This window comes from Nerophis ophidion, linkage group LG01, assembly GCF_033978795.1.
Source record: "Nerophis ophidion isolate RoL-2023_Sa linkage group LG01, RoL_Noph_v1.0, whole genome shotgun sequence".
Taxonomy (NCBI): domain Eukaryota; kingdom Metazoa; phylum Chordata; class Actinopteri; order Syngnathiformes; family Syngnathidae; genus Nerophis; species Nerophis ophidion.
The window spans coordinates 18566564-18589916 of NC_084611.1; the positions used below are offsets into that span (position 1 = coordinate 18566564).

General features: G+C 37.0%; 1 long non-coding RNA gene across 1 annotated transcript; it reads right to left on the reverse strand.

The window, feature by feature from the left end:
• Positions 1 to 6464: 6464 nt before the first annotated feature.
• On the reverse strand, positions 6465 to 15337 carry LOC133564951 (uncharacterized). The gene is made up of 3 exons (XR_009809399.1): positions 15047 to 15337; positions 14765 to 14948; positions 6465 to 7403 (listed from the first exon to the last, which is right to left on the reverse strand). It is a non-coding gene; the product is annotated as an uncharacterized LOC133564951 (long non-coding RNA).
• Between the last annotated feature and the right edge of the window lie 8016 nt (positions 15338 to 23353).

Here is a 23353-nt window from a genome sequence, read left to right on the forward strand (position 1 = left end):
GATATTAGACACATTTACTAGGATAATTCTGGAAAATCCCTTATCTGCCTATTGTGTTGCTAGTTTTTAGTGAGATCCAATAGTACCTGAAAGTTGGATGGGTGTGGCCACGGGTGTTTTGACCGCGAGTGTCTCTGCAGAAGTCACGCAGCTGCAGCAGGACGGAAGCCCCGCTGATGTCTCCGGTAACAGCCGACTTATTACCACAATTTTTTCACCGAAAACTGCCGTTTGACATGTTCGCTTGACCGCTCTGTTCTATAGTAAAGCTTCACCTTAGGGAATTTTAAACAAGGAAACACCGGCTCACCAGTGTGAGTGGCACCGGGGGCAAGGGTGAAGTTACCTGACCAAGGACAAGAGGTGGGAAGCGAACCTGCAACCCTCAGGTTTCTGGCCGGCCGCTCTAACCACTACGCCATGCTGACCCAGACATGTTCTTCACCAGATTATAGCTAAATAGCTCATTTCCATCTGCAGTCCCTGTCCTTCTAAATTAAAGAGATACAAAAATCATGCAATAAAAGTATAACATCAAAAGTTAAAGGCCTACTGAAACCCGCTACTACCCACCACGCAGTCTGATAGTTTATATATCAATGATGAAATATTAACATTGCAACACATGCCAATACGGCCGGTTTAGTTTACTAAATTACAATTTCAAATTTCCCGGGAGTTTCGTCTTGAAAACGTTGTGTAATGATGACGTGTACGCAAGACGTCACGGGTTTTTAGGAAGTATGAGCGCTGCACACACACACAGCTAAAAGTCGTCTGCTTTAACGGCTTAATCACACAGTATTTTGGACATCTGTGTTGCTGAATCTTTTGCAATTTGTTCGATTAATAATGGAGGAGTCAAAGTAGACAGATGGAGTTGGGAAGCTTTAACCTTTAGCCACACAAACACACGGTGATTCCTTGTTTAAAATTCCCGGATGTGAAGCTTTCCTATGGATCAGAGCGGTCAAGCGAACATGAATCCCGACCAAATGTCAACCAGCAGTTTTCGGTGAGAAAATTGTGGTAAAAAGTCGGAGATCAGCTGAGCTTGTGCTGTCCATTCAGCTGCCGTCGACTTCCCTCAGACACTGGCCTCAAGACACCCGTGGACAAACCCCTCCGACTATCAGGTACTATTAAACTCACTAAAACACTAGCAACACAATAGAAAGATAAGGGATTTCCCAGAATTATCCTAGTAAATGTGTCTAAAAAATATCTGAATCCGTCCCAATGCAATCGCCTTTTTTTTTAAACTTGATTTATCTTATTTTTTTCTAGCCCTTGGCTATCAATATCCTCAAAGGCCAAATCTTTCATCCTCGCTCAAATTAATGGGGAAATTGTCGTTTTCTCAGTCTGAATACCTCTTTTTGTTGGAGGCTCCCATTAAAAACAATGTGAGGATGTGAGGAGACCTCAACGGGTGACGTCATCGTCTGCGACTTCGGGTAAAGGCAAGGCCTTTCTATTAGCGACCAAATGTTGCAAACTTTATCGTCAATGTTCTCTACTAAATCCTTTCAGCAAAAATACGGCAATATCGCGAAAAATAAGAAAATCTCATTTCAGTAGGCCTTCAAGGACAGATATGTTCTTCACCAGATTATAGCTAAATAAATCATTTCCATCTGCAGTCCCTGTCTGTCTAAATTAAAGAGATACAAAAATCATTCAATAAAATAATAACATTAAAAGTTAAAGTTAAAGGCCTACTGAAATGAGATTTTCTTATTTAAACGAGGATAGCAGGTCCATTCTATGTGTCATACTTGATCATTTTGCAATATTGCCATATTTTTGCTCAAAGGATTTAGTAGAGAACATCCACGATAAAGTTCGCAACTTTTGGTCGCTAATAAAAAAGCCTTGCCTTTACCGGAAGTAGCAGACGATGTGCGCGTGACATCACGGGTTGTAGGGCTCCTCACATCCTCACATTGTTCACAATCATAGCCAGCAGCAGCTAGAGCTATTTGGACCGAGAAAGCGACAATTTCCCCATTAATTTGAACGAGGATGAAAGATTCGTGGATGAGGAAATTTAGAGTGAAGGCCTAAAAAAAAAAAAAAAAAAAAAAAAAAAAAAAAGTCGCCGCTGCCAGTGGGCAGCAGCGGTGGTCGCGCCCGGGAATCCTTTATGGTGATTTAACCCCCAATTCCAACCCTTAATTGCTGAGTGCCAAGCAGGGAGGTAATGGGTCCCATTTTTATAGTCTTTGGTATGACTCGGCCGGGGTTTGAACTCACAACCTACCGATGTCTAACCACTGAAATAACACTATAGCATATAATCAAATTAAGAAAAGTCACAAAATGCCCTTTCCATGACACAGAATTAATAAAATACAACACCTCATTTTCATCATAACCCAGACAATACATATTTTTGTTCACATCTGTTGTTTGCAAAAACAACCATGATTTTAACACAACTAGTGCGCAAGTGCTCATCAATCAATCAATCAATCAATGTTTATTCATATAGCCCTAAATCACAAGTGTCTCAAATGGCTGCACAAGCCACAACGACATTCGCGGATCAGCGCCCACATAAGGGCAAGGAAAAACTCAAAACCCAGTGGGACGTCAATGAGAATGACTATGAAAAACCTTGGAGAGGACCGCAAATGTGGGCAACCCTCCCCCTCCACCCCCCCTAGAGGAACACAATATCGAGCAAAGATTATTATCAAAATATAGTTTCTTATATCTACAATTTGTCAGAGTTAAAAAAACGATCAAATATTCAATAAGAAGTCAAACTTAACCTGTTTGAGATACTTGCAAAATATCATACTGTATAAATGAAACTAATATTGGTCACTGGCTCACTTTCTAGTACCCCAAAGTAATGTAGATATATTTTCATCGCTGTTAATTGGTTCCGGGCCTGACTGTGGTAAATAAATTCCCGCGAAGTAGGATGATTATTAATTACATATTCAAATAAATGATCATAAATACGGTCTAGAACAGGGGTGTCAAACTCAAATACAGAGTGGGCCAAAAAGTAAAACTGAACAAAGCCGCGGGCCAAGGTTGAACAAATTAACCATTTTAATAGGGACCCAAACACGTTTTGCATTGAATATTGAACAAGCGAGACTTATATAACTTTATAGTGACATGCAAAATCGAGTTTCAAATAATACTAATAATTTAAAAATAGCAATGGCATATCAAATAAAATTTAAATAGAAATTGAATGCCTCTTTTCTGTTTGCAGCCTTCTCAGGTAAATATAAAAATAAACTTTTCCCACAGGCTAATAATACATTTGTATATTGTAGTGTCCAGGAAGAGGCAGTGCTGCAAGGCGTTCTGTGTGTTTGTTCTGTTGTGTTACAGTGCGGATGTTCTCCCGAAATTTGCTTGTCATTCTCTTTTAGTGTTGGTTCACAGTGTGGCGCATATTTGTAACAGTCTTAAAGTTGTTTATACGGCCACCCTCAGTGTGACCTGTATGGCTGTTGACCAAGCTTGCATTGCATTAGCTTGTGTGTGTGTGTGTGTGTATGTGTGTGTGTGTGTGTGTGTGGGTAAAAGCCACATATGCTGTTTTTACGTAGGAAAATTGGACGTGACGAAAGGTTTTAGAGGACGCTTGAGGCAGTGCCCTTAAGGCACGCCCCCAATATTGTTGTCAAGTTGGGACTCAGGAGAAATTTGGGAGAATGGTTGCCCCCTGTGATTTTCGTGAGGAGCACTGAAATTTTGGAGTCTCCTTGGGGGGGTTAGCAAGTATGAGTATTAGCGGTGAATGCGGTATAATACCGGCGGGCCAGCTCTAATGTTAATTTGATATTGCCTCAAGGGCCAAATGAAAATACACGGCGGGCCATGGTTTAGAACATCGGACAGTGGCTAAATTGGGGCCCAAAGCAGAATTGTATTTTTGTCACCCCTCTACAAACATTTTTTTACACTTTTTTATTGATGTGAAACGATTTTTATACTTTTTGATTCAAACTTTGATTCATGGGGCACAGTGAAAATATTCAAGGAAACATGCTATTATATTCCCAATGACGGAGCAGGAAAGGGCTAGGAACACATTTAATGTCATTCATTCATTTATTGACGTTGCTTGAAATAACACCCACATAGTCACCTTTGCACTATGCTGACTGAGGCTGAGCCAATCAGTGGCCACAATGCTGAACTCTGAGTAGTTTGGTATCATAGTAGCCAGTATGACTCTAGTATTCATATTTCATATTTATTAGTCATTTTTAGGCTCCAAAATGCTGAATTTAGGGCCGAAACATACAAAGAATATGCTTTAAAAAAATCTGCAATAGAATAAAGCCGCAATATTTTGCACTGTGATGTGACGAGGACGCCTGATGTGACGAGGACGCCTGTATTTGGACGTTAATGGTCAATACCTTAAAATAATATTAGTTCACCTGCCATACACAACATAAACCCAATAAACTATACAAATAAAATACCTACAAAATAGCAACATGCCTTGCAAAAATCAATATTTAACAAGAATTTTTCTAAAGGTTTGTACAGGGTTCGGATTTTTTTTTTAAATCTATATATTAGTTTACCGAAAAAGTAACTGGATTACTCTTTATGAAATATAATACATTACTACGGAAATTAAGTCATGTGTTACGTCTGGCATATGCAGTTCAGAGACGTTTCATGAGAGCAGAGTGTGTGTGCGTGCCTGTTGCCGAGTGACGTGTGTAGCGTCAACAACAGAGCAGCTTCGTAGCTCAGCTACATTTGTTAGCGTAGCAGCGGCAGTTAATTGGCGGCCGCCCTGTTAAATCTTTTCGCTGGATTGTGTTAGCGCCAGTTAAAAAAAGAGAGTAAATGTGCATTGAAGGTTGCATCCTCCTTGTCCACAAATGAGCGGTATTGTAGGATTGCAAGTATGTCACTTCACTCATCGATTTGTTGCTCATTATTCCCTCGTAGTAGTTGTACGCGTGTGTGTATTTAGCCACATGTTTGCTGGGTGACATTGCCTCCTTCTTTTTAATACAATAGAGTAGAATAGAAACATCTTTATTGATCCCTGGGGGGAATTCAGCACCACAGTTCGCTCACAATAAACAAAAAACACTTAGGTATTTTTTACATGTGAATAATATAAATACAGTCTATTATACAGCATTATTCACCAGTGAAACACATAAATACAGTCTATTATACAGCATTATTCACCAGTGAATAATATAAATACAGTCTATTATACAGCATTATTCACATGTGAAGAACATAAATACAGTCTGTTATAGAGCATTATTCACATGTAAATAATATAAATACAGTCTATTATACAGCATTATTCACATGTGAATAATATAATAATATAAATACAGTCTATTACACAGCATTATTCACCAGTGAATAACATAAATACAGTCTATTATACAGCATTATTCACCAGTGAATAACATAAATACAGTATATTATACAGCATTATTCACCAGTGAATAACATAAATACAGTCTATTATACAGCATTATTCACCAGTGAATAACATAAATACAGTCTATTATACAGCATTATTCACCAGTGAATAATATAATAATATAAATACAGTCTATTACACAGCATTATTCACCGGTGAATAACATAAATACAGTCTATTATACAGCATTATTCACCAGTGAATAACATAAATGCAGTCTATTATACAGCATTATTCACCAGTGAATAACATAAATACAGTCTATTATACAGCATTATTCACCAGTGAATAACATAAATACAGTCTTTTATACAGCATTATTCACTTGTGAATAATATGAATATAGTCTATTATACAGCATTATTCACATGTGAATAACATAAATACAGTCTGTCATACAGCATTATTCACATGTGAATAATATAAATACGTTATACATTTAAGTACAGTCAAAAATGAACATATGCATTATACAGTCCGATGGCGGTCGGTATGAAGGACTTTCTGTGTTGTTTTAGTGTCTTTTTTTGAATAACGAGTTAATTTTAGTGTGGTGCTAGTAAAACGTTACTTCCTGCATTTAACTCCTAACATTGGATTTCTATTAGAGATGTCCGATAATGGCTTTTTTGCCGATATTCCGATATTGTCCAACTCTTAATTACCAATTCCGATATCAACCGATACGGATATATGCAGTCGTGGAATTAACACATTATCATGGCTAATTTTGTTGTAATGCCCCGCTGGATGCATTAAACAATGTAACACGGTTTTCCAAAATAAATAAACTCGAGTTATGGAAGAAAATGAGAACATGGCACTGCCATATTTATTATAGAAGTCACAAAGTGCATACTTTTTTTTTAACATGCCTCAAAACAGCAGCTTAGAATTTGGGACATGCTCTCCCTGAGACAGCATGAGGAGGTTGAGGTGGGTGGAATTGGGTGGGCCAGGGTTCAGGTGGGGATAATCGGGGGAGTCCCAGAAGAGCTAGTGCTGCAAGGGATTTGGGTATTTGTTTTGTTGTGTTTATGTTTTGTTTTGGTGCGGATGTTCCCCCGAAATGTGTTTGTCATTCTTGTTTGGTGTGGGTTCACTGTGTGGCGCATATTTGTAACAGTGTTAAGTCTTTTATACGGCCACCCTCAGTGTGACCTGTATGGGTGTTGACCAAGTGGGCCTTGCTTTCACTTACCAAAAGCTGTAGGTATTATATGATTGGGACGACAGGCGAAGGCAATGTCTTGAAGGTTCATTGACGCTCTGTACTCTTCCCTACGTCCGTGTACCACTCCGTGAGGCGGTGTTTTAAAAAGTCATACATTTTACTTTTTGAAACCGATACCGATTATTTCCAATATTACATTTTAAAGCATTTATCGGCCGATAATATCGGACATCTCTAATTTCTATGATATGTTGTGACGCATAAAATAGCGATTATTAAACTGTGGTACGTGTACAACTATTGGTACACAATCTCCATCTAGTGGTACGCCAAAGAATCCCTTGATTAAATATTCAAACACGGTGTTACTGTTCAAACTGTGTATAATGTTAGAGTGGCCAAATGTGTTCAACTGTTAAATAAAACCTCTGCCTTGGTTTTAATGAATACATAGGTCTACTACGCCACTGAGCCAATCAGGATCCTATATATGGAGTACTACTGAGACGCTCATTGTTGAATGTATGACATGTAAGCGTGTGACAGGACACACTTACATGTTTTGATGCTTCAGATGTAATCCAACCCGGCTGCTGCGGCCCGTGATAAATCCGAGAACAGCTTCACAACCACGGCGTGGTCCTAATTTAGCTCTTCTGTCCTCACGGCGACTCCGAGCCTCTTGACGGCACCACGGAGGGACCTGGCACGAGGTCACCGCGTGTTCCACACCGTTGTCTTGGTTGAATGCAGAGAAGAACATGTCTTCTAGTTTGTGTGCTCCATCTAGTGGTAATAATCAGTTAATTGACTATTCAAACACAGTGTAACTGTTCAAACTGTGTGGCTAAAAATAATAAATATACTTGTTAAATACAAAGGTGGGTAGTAACGCGCTACATTTACTCCGTTACATCTACTTGAGTAACTTTTGGGATACTTTTTACTTCTAAGAGTAGTTTTTATGGAACATACTTTTACTTTTACTTGAGTATATTTATAGAGAAGAAACGTTACTTTTACTACGCTCCATTTATCTACAATCAGCTCGCTACTTTTTTTTATTGATCTGTTAATGCACGCTTTGTTTGTTTTGATTTTGACAGACACGCATTCAAAGTAGGATATACGCATACCTGCGTTTCACCAATCAAATGCAGTCACTGGTGACGTTTGACCAATCAAACAGAGCCAGGTGGTCACGTGAACGTCACACGTAGAATGTTGAAAAACTTATTGGGGTGTTACCATTTAGTGGTCAACTGTACGGAATATGTACTGTACTGTGCAATCTACTAATAAAAGTTTTAATCAATCAATCAAAAGTGTAAAGGAAAATAGACACTTTTTATTTCAACAGTACTTCCCGTCAAAAGCCGGATCGCCCAGTTCCTGTCTTCACAATAAAAGTGCTGCTCCATCGCGCCTGCGCTAACAAAATAATAGTCTCCGAAAGCCAGCGCAAACAAGCTAGCAAGATACGGAGTTTGCCGCCAATGTATTTCTTGCAAAGTGTATAAAAACTAATATGGAAGCTGGACAAATAAGATGCCAAAAACCAACGACTTTCATGTGGTATTAGACAGAAAGGAAGAACTTTTTTTCTCCTACATTTGAAAACGTGGACGTTATCAGCACTACTGTCTGATTCCAATCAATGCAAGTCATCAGAATCAGGTAACACACTTATATTCTTGTCTTCAAGAAAGATAGGAATCTATGTGTTAAACATGCATGTATATTCATTAAACCACCTTTAACGTGAACAAAAACGGCAAAATAAATACATATACATTATATACTGTATATATAAATTGATATATATATATACATATATACATATATATGATATGTGTGTATGTATACATGTATATATATATATATATATATATATATATATATATATATATATATATATATATATATATATATATATATATATATATACATATACCTATATATATATATGTATATATATATATATATATATATATATATATATATATATATATATGATATGTGTGTGTATGTACATATGAGGTAGATCACCTCGACTTGGTCATTTATTAAGTAATTGATTAACGTTGAAAAACTTATTGGGGTGTTACCATTTAGTGGTCAATTGTACGGAATATGTACTGTGCTGTGCAATCTACTAACACAAGTTTCAATCCATCAATCAATCAATCAATCAATCAATGCCTTGTGAGCCTATGGTGCTGTTAAGTTATTGTGACTCAATTTGCCCTAATTTTTTTTATTTTTAATGTATTATCAGTTAATATATATTATTGTTTTAGTTGCTTAAGAGATATTCCTGGCTCTGAATTTGCTCATTGCTATTTTTATGTTTTTTTGCATTATTTGTTGCCGTAATCATTAAACAAACTCATCAGTTATTTGGTACTTGAGTGTTTTTTTCACAACATACTTTTTACTTTTACTCAAGTAAATATTTGGGTGACTACTCCTTACTTTTACTTGAGTAATACATCTCTAAAGTAACAGTACCCTTACTTGAGTACAATTTCTGGCTACTCTTCACACTTCTGGTTAAATAAAACCTCTGCCGTGTTTTTAATGAATACTTAGGCCTTCTACGCTACTGCATTTTAATGTTGGCAATTATGGTGGTAATTGGAGAGCCAAGTGTTTTCTGAGGTGCTACTTGTTTTTATTTTGTTTAACAAATTATGTTTTTGTTTTGAAACTTTTGGTAGGGTGTGGTTCTAGATCTTATTTTGATTAGAATTTTTTTTTTTTTTTCTGTTTTTAACTAATTTTTTTTTGTTGGAAATCATTTTGTGTTTGAATTTTTTTGTATGGTTGTGATTTCTTATGGATTACAAATTGTTTATTTTATCTAAATATTTTTGGTAGTATTGTTTTTTAATTTTAATTTATTTTACTTTCATAAATGTTCGTTACATTTGGGGGGGGGGGGGGGCTTGTAACTCTTTTTTGATTACAAATAGTTTTTTTTCTTTTCTGGTACTTTTTATTTTGTAGTTTTTTATTATTTCCACAAACATATTTTTCGTTTTTTAGTCTTTTTTGTTTGAAGTCGTTTTTGAATCTTTTTCTGATTGTGAATCTTTTTTTAATGACAATTTTTTTTTTCTGATTTTAAGTACTTTTTGGTTTCACTGTATTGTAATGGTGTTCATTATGATGTTACTTTGAGAGCCAAGTTACTAGTTATTTTTTTTGTTTGTATGTTTGAACAAATATTTTTTTTGTTTTTAATCTTTTTTTGGGGCAGTTGTCATTCTTTTTTTGTTTAGAAATGTATTATTATTATTTTTTTTAATCTAATTTTTTAGTTGTAGATTTTTTTTTTGTTGCAAATCCTTTTTTGTTAGATTTTTTTTGTACAGTTGTACAATATTTTGGAATACAAATCATTTCTTTTATTTGAATCTTTTTTGGTATTTTTTTAAAACTTTATTTAATTTTAGTTTGATACATATTTTGTCTGTAATATTTTTTGGTTTTAAATATTTTTCGATTACAAACATTTTTTTATTCAAATCTTTTTTGGTAGGGTTTTTTTTTCCCCATTTTTTTTTACAAACAATTTTTTTAGGTTTTCTCTCATACCAATTTTCAGTACCTGGGAATCATTTTTTTTGGTGCTTTTGTATCTGTTATTCAGGCATGTGATGTCTCCGTCTAAAGTCGGAATTCCGTCTTTTTTAATCTCGGGGGAAAAAAACATATCTTCCGTTTTTCCGTTTTTTTTTCCAACCCTAAGTCAAGATTCGTTTACTTGCCGATTTGTCTTTTGTGATCGAGATGTAGCTTATATTACGCCGTAGTTGATTGTTCGATATGTTCCTTGTGACCAATCAGGACATCTGTTATGAATGATGACGTTATTACCGCCATTTTCCAAATGTAAACGATATCGGTCCTCGTGAGAAAGGACGCTTCACGAGTAAAATAAATTGATAAACATGTCAAAAATAAGTTTCGATGGGACTGGATGGAAAGGGAAATCACTGATACTGTTGGGAAGAAGGAAGTTACGACTTTGTTCGGCGATTTTATTTGGAAAATCGATCGTCCCGGAAAAGTTTTGTGCACGTGGTGTCACGATAATATTGACAATGGATCACGAGGTTTCAAGGCTTTGGAAGTACATGCGAAACGCCAAAAATATATGAAACAACTTGAAACAAGGAAAACAAACTTTTCACTAGCTCGAAAGTGAGCAAACCTTACAGACTTCATCCTTTGTTTACATCGACAACTCCCGAAGACGTCGAGAGGAAAGATCCACCCAAACAACCCACTTCAGTTGCAGACAGGGTAGTTAATAATGAGGTAAGCTAAAAAAAATTTGCTTGCGAAATACGCATGTTTGTTTTAAATACTAACCAATTATTGCTTTGCGACATATAAATGTTTTAAAAAAAATAAAAAGCCACGTGAAAATTAATTATGAAATTACAGAAATTCAAAGAGTCGCATTATTGATTCCAGTTAACAATTTATTTGAAATAAATTTGCATATAATACTATATTGTAATATTAGGTTCTTATGTAGTCTCTTGAAAAAATATTGTCTTAAAGGTAAATATTTTCACACTTGTTTCATGCAATATGCCAGTGTCCTCACATTATTATTATTTCCTATTTTCAAATATGAGTAAACAATACTAAACATGTTTTATTCTTTTCATAAATTCATATCCTATTTTGGCGAAAATAATGAAATGTTTACATTTGGTGTTTTGTTATATTTATAACTAAACTTGTAGGCAATTGTAAGCAAGAGGTACAGGGATGATCTAGAGCAGATGGAAGTGGAGAGAGAATCCAAGAGGCAGAAGTTGGCAGTGAAATCCAAAAAAGAAGCTTCAAAAGCAGAGACCAAAAAGAAAATACAGGCTGCTCAGAAATTTGCAAGGAAAGCTCATGTTAGGGCTCTCTGAGCAAGTAAATGTGTGAAGTGAACTGAAGTAATGTGATAATACTGTAAATAAACTGTAGATAATAACACTGATCAATGTGACACCTGTGGATGTGAAATGAACACAAGATGTAAATGTTAGTGACTAAATACTGTTGGGACTGAACCATATACAGTGATTCATTAGGATAATTGGGGTATGTATGTTCTATTAATGATGTTTTTATGTCATTAAACACTAAAATATTTTCTTCAAATGGTGCTGTCTTTGTTAATTTTAGCATGTTAAATTGGTGAAAAACCAGGGGCTTTGTCCACCAGACCCCCGGAAATGTTTTCAGTCTTTTTCATTGTGGTCAAATCACATGCCTGGTTATTAAATGTTAATAAATCGATAATGAAATCGAAAATAATCTGGTTATGATAAATGTGCTGTTCAGTTGTTTTATCCTGCCTGCTGATGACATTAGTGTCATTTGCAACGCAGTTGCACTTCCACAATCTCAGATGGCAGTCTCAATCTTTTTCCACCAAATACCACCTCAGAAAACACTTGGCTCTCCAAGTCCCACCATAAAAAACAACATTAAAGGCCTACTTAAATGAGATGTTCTTATTTAAACGGGGAAAGCAGGTCCATTCTATGTGTCATACTTGATCATTTTGCGATATTGCCATATTTTTGCTGAAAGGATTTAGTAGAGAACATTGACGATAAAGTTCGCAACTTTCGGTGCTAAGAGAAAAGCCCTGCCTCTACCGGAAGTCGCAGACGATGACGTCACACGTGTGGGGGCTCCTCACATATTCACATTGTTTTTAATGGGAGCGTCCAACAAAAAGTGCTATTCGGACTGAGAAAACGACAATTTCCCCATTAATTTGAGCGAGGATGAAAGATTTGTGTTTGAGGATATTGATAGCGACGGACTAGAAAAAAAAATAAGTTAAAAAAAACAAAAACGCGATTGCATTGGGACAGATTCCGTTGTTTTTAGAGACATTTCCTAGGATAATTCTGGGAAATCCCTTATCTTTCAATTGTGTTGCTAGTGTTTTAGTGAGTTTAATAGTACCTGATAGTCGGAGGTGTGTGTCCACGGGTGTCTTGAAGCCAATGTCTCAGGGGAGTCGACGGCAGCTTGATTGCCGGCGCAAGCTCAGCTTTTCTCCGGTAAGAAGCTACTTTTTACCACAATTTTCTCACCGAAACCTGCTGGTTGACATTCCGTCGTGATTCATGTTTGCTTGACCGCGCTCTGATCCATAGGAAAGTTTCACCTCCAGGAATTTTAAACAAGGAATCACCGTGTGTTTGTGTGGCTAAAGGCTAAAGCTTCCCAACTCCATCTTTCTACTGTGACTTCTCCAATATTAATTGAACAAATTGCAAAAGATTCAGGAACACAGGTCTCCAAAATACTTTGTAATTATGCGGTTAAAGCAGACGACTTTTAGCTGTGTGTGTGTGCAGCGCGCATATTTCCTTAAAACCCGTGACGTCTTGCGTACACGTGATCATTACACGACGTTTTCAGGACGAAACTCCCGGGAAATTTGAAATTGTAATTTAGTAAACTAAAAAAGCCGTATTGGCATGTGTTGCAACGTTAATATTTCATCATTGATATATAAACTATCAGACTGCGTGGTGGGTAGTAGTGGGTTTCAGTAGGCTTTTAAATCTTAATTGTTTGATAATAAAAATGTATTATCCGTGGCCTTCTGGTAACCTCTCCTGGCAAAAAGAGAAAAGCGGCAGGTCAACTGTTCTATTTCAAAGCTATGGTATATACATGAGTTTCAAGATGCCTTTACGGAAAGTAGTAAATCATAGTTTTCCACCAGCAACATCACTAACTTTAAGGCATATTTAAGGCACGTTTAACACTTTGATATTGCAAGACTATTGCTGTTTGTTTGGACTGAAATATCACAGGACTATCACCGGCTGTATATATTTAGCTAATAATTAAATTACTACTGGTTGGATAGTATTGGTATACAACAGGGGTCACCAACCTTTTTGAAACCAAGAGCTACTTCTTGGGTACTGATTAATGCGAAGGACTACCAGTTTGATACAAACAAATAAATTGCCAGAAATCGCCAATTTGCTCAATTTACCTTTAATAAGTAAATCCATCCATCCATTTTCTAAAATGGGTATTTCTGTCTCTAATTCCGTCGTACATTTTTTTTCCTTTTACGGAAGCTTTTTTGTAGAGAATAAATGATGAAAAAAAACCACTTAATTGAACGGTTTAAAAGAGGAGAAAACATGGAAAAAATGAAAATGAAAATTTTAAACAGTTTATCTTCAATTTCGACTCTTTAAAATTCAAAATTCAACCGAAAAATATGAAGAGAAAAACTAGCTAATTCGAATCTTTTTGAAAAAAATAGAAAAATAATTTATGGAACATCATTAGTAATTTTTTCTGATTAAGATTAATTTTAGAATTTTGATGACATGTTTTAAATAGGTTAAAATCCAATCTGCACTTTGTTAGAATATATAACACATTGGACCAAGCTATATTTCCAACAAAGAAAAATCATTATTTCTTTTAGAGTTTCCAGAACAAAAATTTTAAAATAAATTCAAAAGACTTTGAAATAAGATTTAAATGTGATTTTACAGATTTTTTAGATTTGCCAGAATGATTCTTTTGAATTTTAATCTCAATAAGTTTGAAGAAATATTTCACAAATATTCTTCGTTGAAAAAACAGAAGCTAATCCGATGAATTAAATTAAAAATTACTTGAACATTGATTTAAATGGTCAGGAAAGAAGAGGAAGGAATTTAATAGGTAAAAAGATATATGTGTTTAAAAATCCTAAAATCATTTTTAAAGTTGTATTTTCTCTCTGAAATTGTCTTTCTGAAAGTTATAAGAAGCAAAGTAAAAAATTAAATGACTTTATTAAAACAAGTGAAGACCAAGTCTTTCAAATATTTTCTTGGATTTTTAAATTCTATTTGAGTTTTGTCTCTCTTAGAATTAAAAATGTCAAGCAAAGCGAGACCAGCTTTGTAGTAAATAAATACAATTTAAAAAATACTGGCAGCTCACTGGTAAGCGCTGCTATTTGAGCTATTTTTAGAACAGGCCAGCGGGCTACTCATCTGGTCCTTACGGGCTACCTGGTGCCCGCGGGCACCGCGTTGGTGACCCCTGGCATACAACTACTACAGCAATATCAGAATTCATGACTGCTGACACACCTTGAAAGTGGAGCTTGTCGGGGGCCGCACAACACGTGTGTTGCATACGTCCAAGGTCTCATATGTAGGTCACGGTGTGGGTGGTTCCTTCGTGGGAGCAACATTCTTAGAAAACCCCCTTGGAAGAGCAGGGATTGTGCAACTTCTGCACAGCATGCACACATTGGCGATGCCTTCACTGACCCTGCAAAAAACAAACACTAATGAGAGTTTCAGTAGTTGATGTAATACTGCAGTGAGTGTTTGTGTCTGGAAGGTCATCAAATTGTTGCGTAAGCGCACCCATGTGTGATTGACACTTCTCTTTGGCTGAAGCCACGCCCCATTTTCACTCCTCTTGGCCCCACTTCTGGGAAAAAAAGCCGGGCCGTCTTCTTTCTTCCTGCTCCTCGTCTTTCCCCAAGGCTGTCAACATTTCACTGGAAAGGGAGGTTCTTAAGTCGGCCGACACCGAGAGAGGAGCAGTTATGGGTCAAGAAGACAAACTGGTTGTTGACAAGCTGCTCTGTGTGTTCATAAAGTGTAGTAGTAGTGTGTGTGTGTGTGTGTGTGTGTGTGTGTGTCAGGACACTATGTTCCTTCCTGACACACACTCGGAGCCGCTCCAAGTGTGACAGGATCGTGTTCGTGTTGTTTTCTTGTCTGTTACCTGGTCTCCGCCATCCCAGCTGGCACAAGACATTGAAACAACGTTGAGAACTTGTTGAATGAGCTTTGAAACAACATGCATTTTGACGACGTTTAATCAATGTCGGGTTGTGACATTGATTTGACCATTAAATTTGGGCCATTTTCCAACCAATGTTATGAAACACCATACTTTTTGACAACATTTAATCAATGATGAGTTCTGGTGTTGATTTAAACATTGATTGTTGCTCATTTTCCAACCAATTATTTTACAACACAAATACAACATTGAAACAACATGCTTTTTGACAACGTTTAATCAATGTCGGGTTGTGACATTGATTTGACCATTGAAATTGGTCATTTCCCAACCAATGTTCTACAACAGTGGTCCCCAACCACCGGGCCGCAGAACAATTTTTTATTAAAAAAAAAAAAAAAGTTTAATTTTTTTTATTTTTTATTAAATCAACATAAAAAAAACAATATACACTTACAATTAGTGCACCAAACACAAAAAACTCCCTTTTTCATGACAAAGAAGAAAAAAAAATATTTATATATACAATTTTTTTTTAAATTGTCCAGGGCCACGGGACAAATTATGAAGCGTTGACCGGTCCGTGGATACAGAAAGGTTGGGGACCACTGTTTTACAACACAGATACAACGTTGAAACAACACACTTTTTGACAACATTTAATCAATGATGAGTTCTGGTGTTGATTTAAACATTGAATTTTGCCCATTTTCCAACCAATTGTATTACAACACAAATACAACATTGAAACAGCATGCTTTTTGACAACGTTTAATCAATGTCGGGTTGTGACGTTGATTTGACCTTTGAAATGTGGTAATTTCCCAACCAATACATTCGACAACACATAGACAACGTTGAAACAACATGCTTTTTAACGACGTTTTATCAATGTCGGGTTGTGACATTTTTTTGACCATTGACTTTTGGCCATTTTCCAACCAAACTTTGATAACACAAATACAAGATTGAAACAACATGCTTTTTGACAATGTTAAATCAATGTCAGGTTGTGACGTTGATTTGACCATTGAAATGTGGTCATTTCCCAACCAAATTTCGACAACACAATTATAACGTTGAAACAACATGCTTTTTGACAACATTTAATCAATGTCGGGTTTTGACGTTGATTTGACCATTGAATTTTGGCCATTTTCCAACCAATGTTCTACAACACAGATACAACGTTGAAACAACATACTTTTTGACAACATTTAATCAATGATGAGTTCTGGAATTGATTTAAACATTGAATTTAGCTAATTTTCCAACAAATTTTTTACAACACAAATACAACATTGAAACAACATGCTTTTTGACAACGTTTAATCAATGTCGGGTTGTGACGTTGATTTGACCATTGAAAGTTGTTCATTTCCCAACCAATATTCGACAACATAATTACAGCGTTGAAACAACATACTTTTTGAAGACGTATAATCAATGTCAGGTTATGACGTTAATTTGTACATTGAAATTGGTCATTTTCCAACAAATGTTCTACAACACAGATACAACATTGAAACAAAATACTTTTTGACAACATTTAATCAATGATGAGTTCTGGTGTTGATTTAAACATTGAATTTTGCTCATTTTCCAAACAATTTTTTACAACACAAATACAAGATTTATACAACATGCTTTTTGACAACGTTCAATCAATGTCGGGTTGTGACGTCGATTTGACCTTTGAAATTTGGTCATTTCCCAACCAATATTCGACAACACATAGACAACGTTGAAACAACATGCTTTTTAACGACGTTTTATCAATGTCTGGTTGTGACATTGATTTGACCATTGAAATTTGGCCATTTTTCAACCAAAATTTGACAACACAAATACAACATTGAAACAACATGCTTTTTGACAACGTTCAATCAATGTCGGGTTGTGACGTTGATTTGACCTTTGAAATTTGGTCATTTCCCAACCAATGTTCTACAACACAAATACAACGTTGAAACAACATACTTTTTGACAACATTTAATCAGTGATGAGTTCTCGCGTTGATTTAAACATTGAATTTTGCTCATTTTCCAACCAACTTTTTTACAACACAAATACAACATTGAAACAACATGCTTTTTGACGTTTAATCAATGTCGGGTTTTTGGCAACGTTCAATAATGTTGGGTTGTTACGTTGATTTGACCATTGAAATTTGGCCATTTTCCAACCAATGATCTACAACACAAATACAACGTTGAAACAACATACTTTTTGACAACATTTAATCAATGATGAGTTCTGGCAATAATTTCACCATTGAATTTTGCAACATTGAAACAACATGCCTTTTGACAACTTTAAATCAATGTCTGGTTATGACGTTGATTTGACCATTGAAAATCGGTCCTTTCCCAACCAATATTCGACAACATAATTAAAACGTTGAAACAACATACTTTTTGTTGATGTTGATTTGACCATTGAAATTTGGCCATTTTCCAACCAATGTTCTACAACACAAATACAACGTTGAAACAACATACCTTTATTTTGCTCATTTTCCCACCAATTTTTTACAACACAAATACAACATTGAAACAACATGCTTATTGACAACGTTTAATCAATGTCAGGTTGTGATGTTGATTTGACCTTTGAAATTTGGTCATTTCCCAACCAATGTTCTACAACACAAATACAACGTTGAAACAACATACTTTTTGACAACATTTAATCAGTGATGAGTTCTCGCGTTGATTTAAACATTGAATTTTGCTCATTTTCCAACCAACTTTTTTACAACACAAATACAACATTGAAACAACATGCTTTTTGACGTTTAATCAATGTCGGGTTTTTGACAACGTTCAATAATGTTGGGTTGTTACGTTGATTTGACCATTGAAATTTGGCCATTTTCCAACCAATGATCTACAACACAAATACAACGTTGAAACAACATACTTTTTGACAACATTTAATCAATGATGAGTTCTGGCAATAATTTCACCATTGAATTTTGCAAATTTTCCAATCAATTTTTTTACAACACAAATACAATATTGAAACAGCATGCTTTTTGACAACGTTAAATCAATGTCGGGTTGTAACGTTTATTGGACCATTGAAATTTGGTCATTTCCCAACCAACATTCTGCCACACAGATACAACATTGAAACAACATGCCTTTGGACAACGTTAAATCAATGTCGGCTTATGACGCTGATTTGACGATTGAAAATCGGTCCTTTCCTAACCTGTATTCCACAACATAATTACAACGTTGAAACAACATACTTTTTGTTGACGTTGACTTGACCATTGAAATTTGGCCATTTTCCAACCAATGTTCTACAACACAGATACAACGTTGAAACAACATACCTTTTGACATTTAATCAATGATGATTTCTGGCGTTGATTTAAACATTGAATTTTGCTTATTTTCCAACCATTTTTTTACAACACGAATACAACATTGAAACAACATGCTTTTTGATAACGTTAAATCAATGTCGGGTTGTAACGTTGATTGAACCATTGAAATTTGGTCATTTCCCAACCAATATTCTGCAACACAGATACAACATTGAAACAACATGCCTTTGGACAACGTTAAATCAATGTCGGGTTATGACGTTGATTTGACCATTGAAAATCGGTCCTTTCCCAGCCCGTATTCGACAACATAATTACAGCGGTGAAACAACATACTTTTTGTTGACGTTGATTTGACCATTGTAATTTGGCCATTTTCCAACCAATGTTCTACAACACAAATACAACGTTGAAACAACATACTTTTTGACAACATTTAATCAATGATGAGTTCTGGCATTGATTTCATCATTGAATTTTGCTCATTTTCCCACCAATTTTTTACAACACAAATACAACATTGAAACAACATGCTTATTGACAACGTTTAATCAATGTCAGGTTGTGATGTTGATTTGACCTTTGAAATTTGGTCATTTCCCAACCAATGTTCTACAACACAAATACAACGTTGAAACAACATACTTTTTGACAACATGTAATCAATGATGAGTTCTGGTGTTGATTTAAACATTGAATTTTGCTCATTTTCCAACTTACTTTTTTACAACACAAATACAACATTGAAACAACATGCTTTTTGACAACGTTTAATCAATGTCGGGTTTTTGACAACGTTCACTAATGTTGGATTGTGACGTTGATTTGACCATTGAAATTTGGCTATTTTCCAACCAATGTTCTACAACACAAATACAACGTTGAAACAACATACTTTTTGACAATATTTAATCAATGATGAGTTCTGGCAATAATTTCACCATTGAATTTTGCAAATTTTCCAACCAATTTTTTTACAACACAAATACAATATTGAAACAGCATGCTTTTTGACAACGTTAAATCGATGTCGGGTTGTAACGTTGATTGGACCATTGAAATTTGGTCATTTCCCAACCAATATTCTGCCACACAGATACAACATTGAAACAACATGCCTCTGGACAACGTTAAATCAATGTCGGCTTATGACGCTGATTTGACGATTGAAAATCGGTCCTTTCCCAACCTGTATTCCACAACATAATTACAACGTTGAAATAACATACTTTTTGTTGACGTTGACTTGACCATTGAAATTTGGCCATTTTCCAACCAATGTTCTACAACACAGATACAACGTTGAAACAACATACCTTTTGACATTTAATCAATGATGATTTCTGGCGTTGATTTAAACATTGAATTTTGCTTATTTTCCAACCATTTTTTTACAACACGAATACAACATTGAAACAACATGCTTTTTGATAACGTTAAATCAATGTCGGGTTGTAACGTTGATTGAACCATTGAAATTTGGTCATTTCCCAACCAATATTCTGCAACACAGATACAACATTGAAACAACATGCCTTTGGACAACGTTAAATCAATGTCGGGTTATGACGTTGATTTGACCATTGAAAATCGGTCCTTTCCCAGTCCGTATTCGACAACATAATTACAGCGGTGAAACAACATACTTTTTGTTGACGGTGATTTGACCATTGTAATTTGGCCATTTTCCAACCAATGTTCTACAACACAAATACAACGTTGAAACAACATACTTTTTGACAACATTTAATCAATGATGAGTTCTGGCATTGATTTCATCATTGAATTTTGCTCATTTTCCCACCAATTTTTTACAACACAAATACAACATTGAAACAACATGCTTATTGACAACGTTTAATCAATGTCAGGTTGTGATGTTGATTTGACCTTTGAAATTTGGTCATTTCCCAACCAATGTTCTACAACACAAATACAACGTTGAAACAACATACTTTGTGACAACATGTAATCAATGATGAGTTCTGGTGTTGATTTAAACATTGAATTTTGCTCATTTTCCAACCTACTTTTTTACAACACAAATACAACATTGAAACAACATGCTTTTTGACAACGTTTAATCAATGTCGGGTTTTTGACAACGTTCACTAATGTTGGGTTGTGACGTTGATTTGACCATTGAAATTTGGCTATTTTCCAACCAATGTTGTACAACACAAATACAACGTTGAAACAACATAATTTTTGACAATATTTAATCAATGATGAGTTCTGGCAATAATTTCACCATTGAATTTTGCAGATTTTCCAACCAATTTTTTTACAACACAAATACAATATTGAAACAGCATGCTTTTTGACAACGTTAAATCAATGTCGGGTTGTAACGTTGATTGGACCATTGAATTTTGGTCATTTCCCAACCAATATTCTGCCACACAGATACAACATTGAAACAACATGCCTTTGGACAACGTTAAATCAATGTCGGCTTATGACGCTGATTTGACGATTGAAAATCGGTCCTTTCCCAACCTGTATTCCACAACATAATTACAACGTTGAAACAATGTACTTTTTGTTGACGTTGACTTGACCATTGAAATTTGGCCATTTTCCAACCAATGTTCTACAACACAGATACAACGTTGAAGCAACATACTTTTTGAAAACATTTAATCAATGATGAGTTCTGGCATTGATTTAAACATTGAATTTTGCTCATTTTCCAACCAATTTTTTACGACACAAATACAACATTGAAACAACATGCTTTTTGACAACGTTTAATCAATGTCGGGTTGTGACGTTGATTGGACCATTGAAACTTGGTCATTTCCCAACCAATGTTCTGCAACAAAGATACAACATTGAAACAACATGCCTTTGCCATCCATCCATCCATCATCTTCCGCTTATCCGAGGTCGGGTCGCGGGGGCAACAGCCTAAGCAGGGAAACCCAGACTTCCCTCTCCCCAGCCACTTCGTCTAACTCTTCCCGGGGTATCCCGAGGCGTTCCCAGGCCAGCCGGGAGACATAGTCTTCCCAACGTGTCCTGGGTCTTCCCCGTGGCCTCCTACCGGTTGGACGTGCCCTAAACACCTCCTGAGGGAGGCGTTCGGGTGGCATCCTGACCAGATGCCCGAACCACCTCATCTGGCTCCTCCCGATGTGGAGGAGCAGCGGCTTTACTTTGAGTTCCTCCCGGATGGCAGAGCTTCTCACCCTATCTCTAAGGGAGAGCCCCGCCACACGGCGGAGGAAACTCATTTCGGCCGCTTGTACCCGTGATCTTATCCTTTCGGTCATGACCCAAAGCTCATGACCATAGGTGAGGATGGGAACGTAGATCGATCGGTAAATTGAGAGCTTTGCCTTCCGGCTCAGCTCCTTCTTCACCACAACGGATCGATACAACGTCCGCATTACTGAAGACGCCGCACCGATCCGCCTGTCGATCTCACGATCCACTCTTCCCTCACTCGTGAACAAGACTCCTAGGTACTTGAACTCCTCCACTTGGGTCAGGGTCTCTTCCCCAACCCGGAAATGGCACTCCACCCTTTTCCGGGCGAGAACCATGGACTCGGACTTGGAGGTGCTGATTCTCATTCCGGTCGCTTCACACTCGGCTGCGAACCGATCCAGCGAGAGCTGAAGATTCCGGTCAGATGAAGCCATCAGGACCACATCATCTGCAAAAAGCAGAGACCTAATCCTGCGGTTACCAAACCGGAACCCCTCAACGCCTTGACTGCGCCTAGAAATTCTGTCCATAAAAGTTATGAACAGAATCGGTGACAAAGGACAGCCTTGGCGGAGTCCAACCCTCACTGGAAATGTGTTCGACTTACTGCCGGCAATGCCACCGAGGAGCTTTTTAACTACCTCAGCGACCTCAGCCCCAGAAATAGGAGAGTCCACCACAGATTCCCCAGGCACTGCTTCCTCATAGGAAGACGTGTTGGTGGGATTGAGGAGGTCTTCGAAGTATTCCTTCCACCTATCCACAACATCCGCAGTCGAGGTCAGCAGAACACCATCCGCACCATACACGGTGTTGATAGTGCACTGCTTCCCCTTCCTGAGGCGGCGGACGGTGGTCCAGAATCGCTTCGAAGCCGTCCGGAAGTCGTTTTCCATGGCTTCCCCGAACTCTTCCCATGTCCGAGTTTTTGCCTCCGCGACCGCTGAAGCTGCACACCGCTTGGCCTGTCGGTACCTGTCCACTGTCTCCGGAGTCCTATGAGCCAAAAGGACCCGATAGGACTCCTTCTTCAGCTTGACGGCATCCCTCACCGCTGGTGTCCACCAAGGGGTTTTAGGATTGCCGCCCCGACAGGCACCAACTACCTTGCGGCCACAGCTCCGATCTGCCGCCTCGACAATAGAGGTGCGGAACATGGTCCACTCGGACTCAATGTCCAGCACCTCCCTCGTGACATGTTCAAAGTTCTTCCGGAGGTGGGAATTGAAACTTTGTCTGACAGGAGACTCTGCCAGACGTTCCCAGCAGACCCTCACAATGCGTTTGGGCCTCCCAGGTCTGTCCGGCATCCTCCCCCACCATCGCAGCCAACTCACCACCAGGTGGTGATCGGTAGAAAGCTCCGCC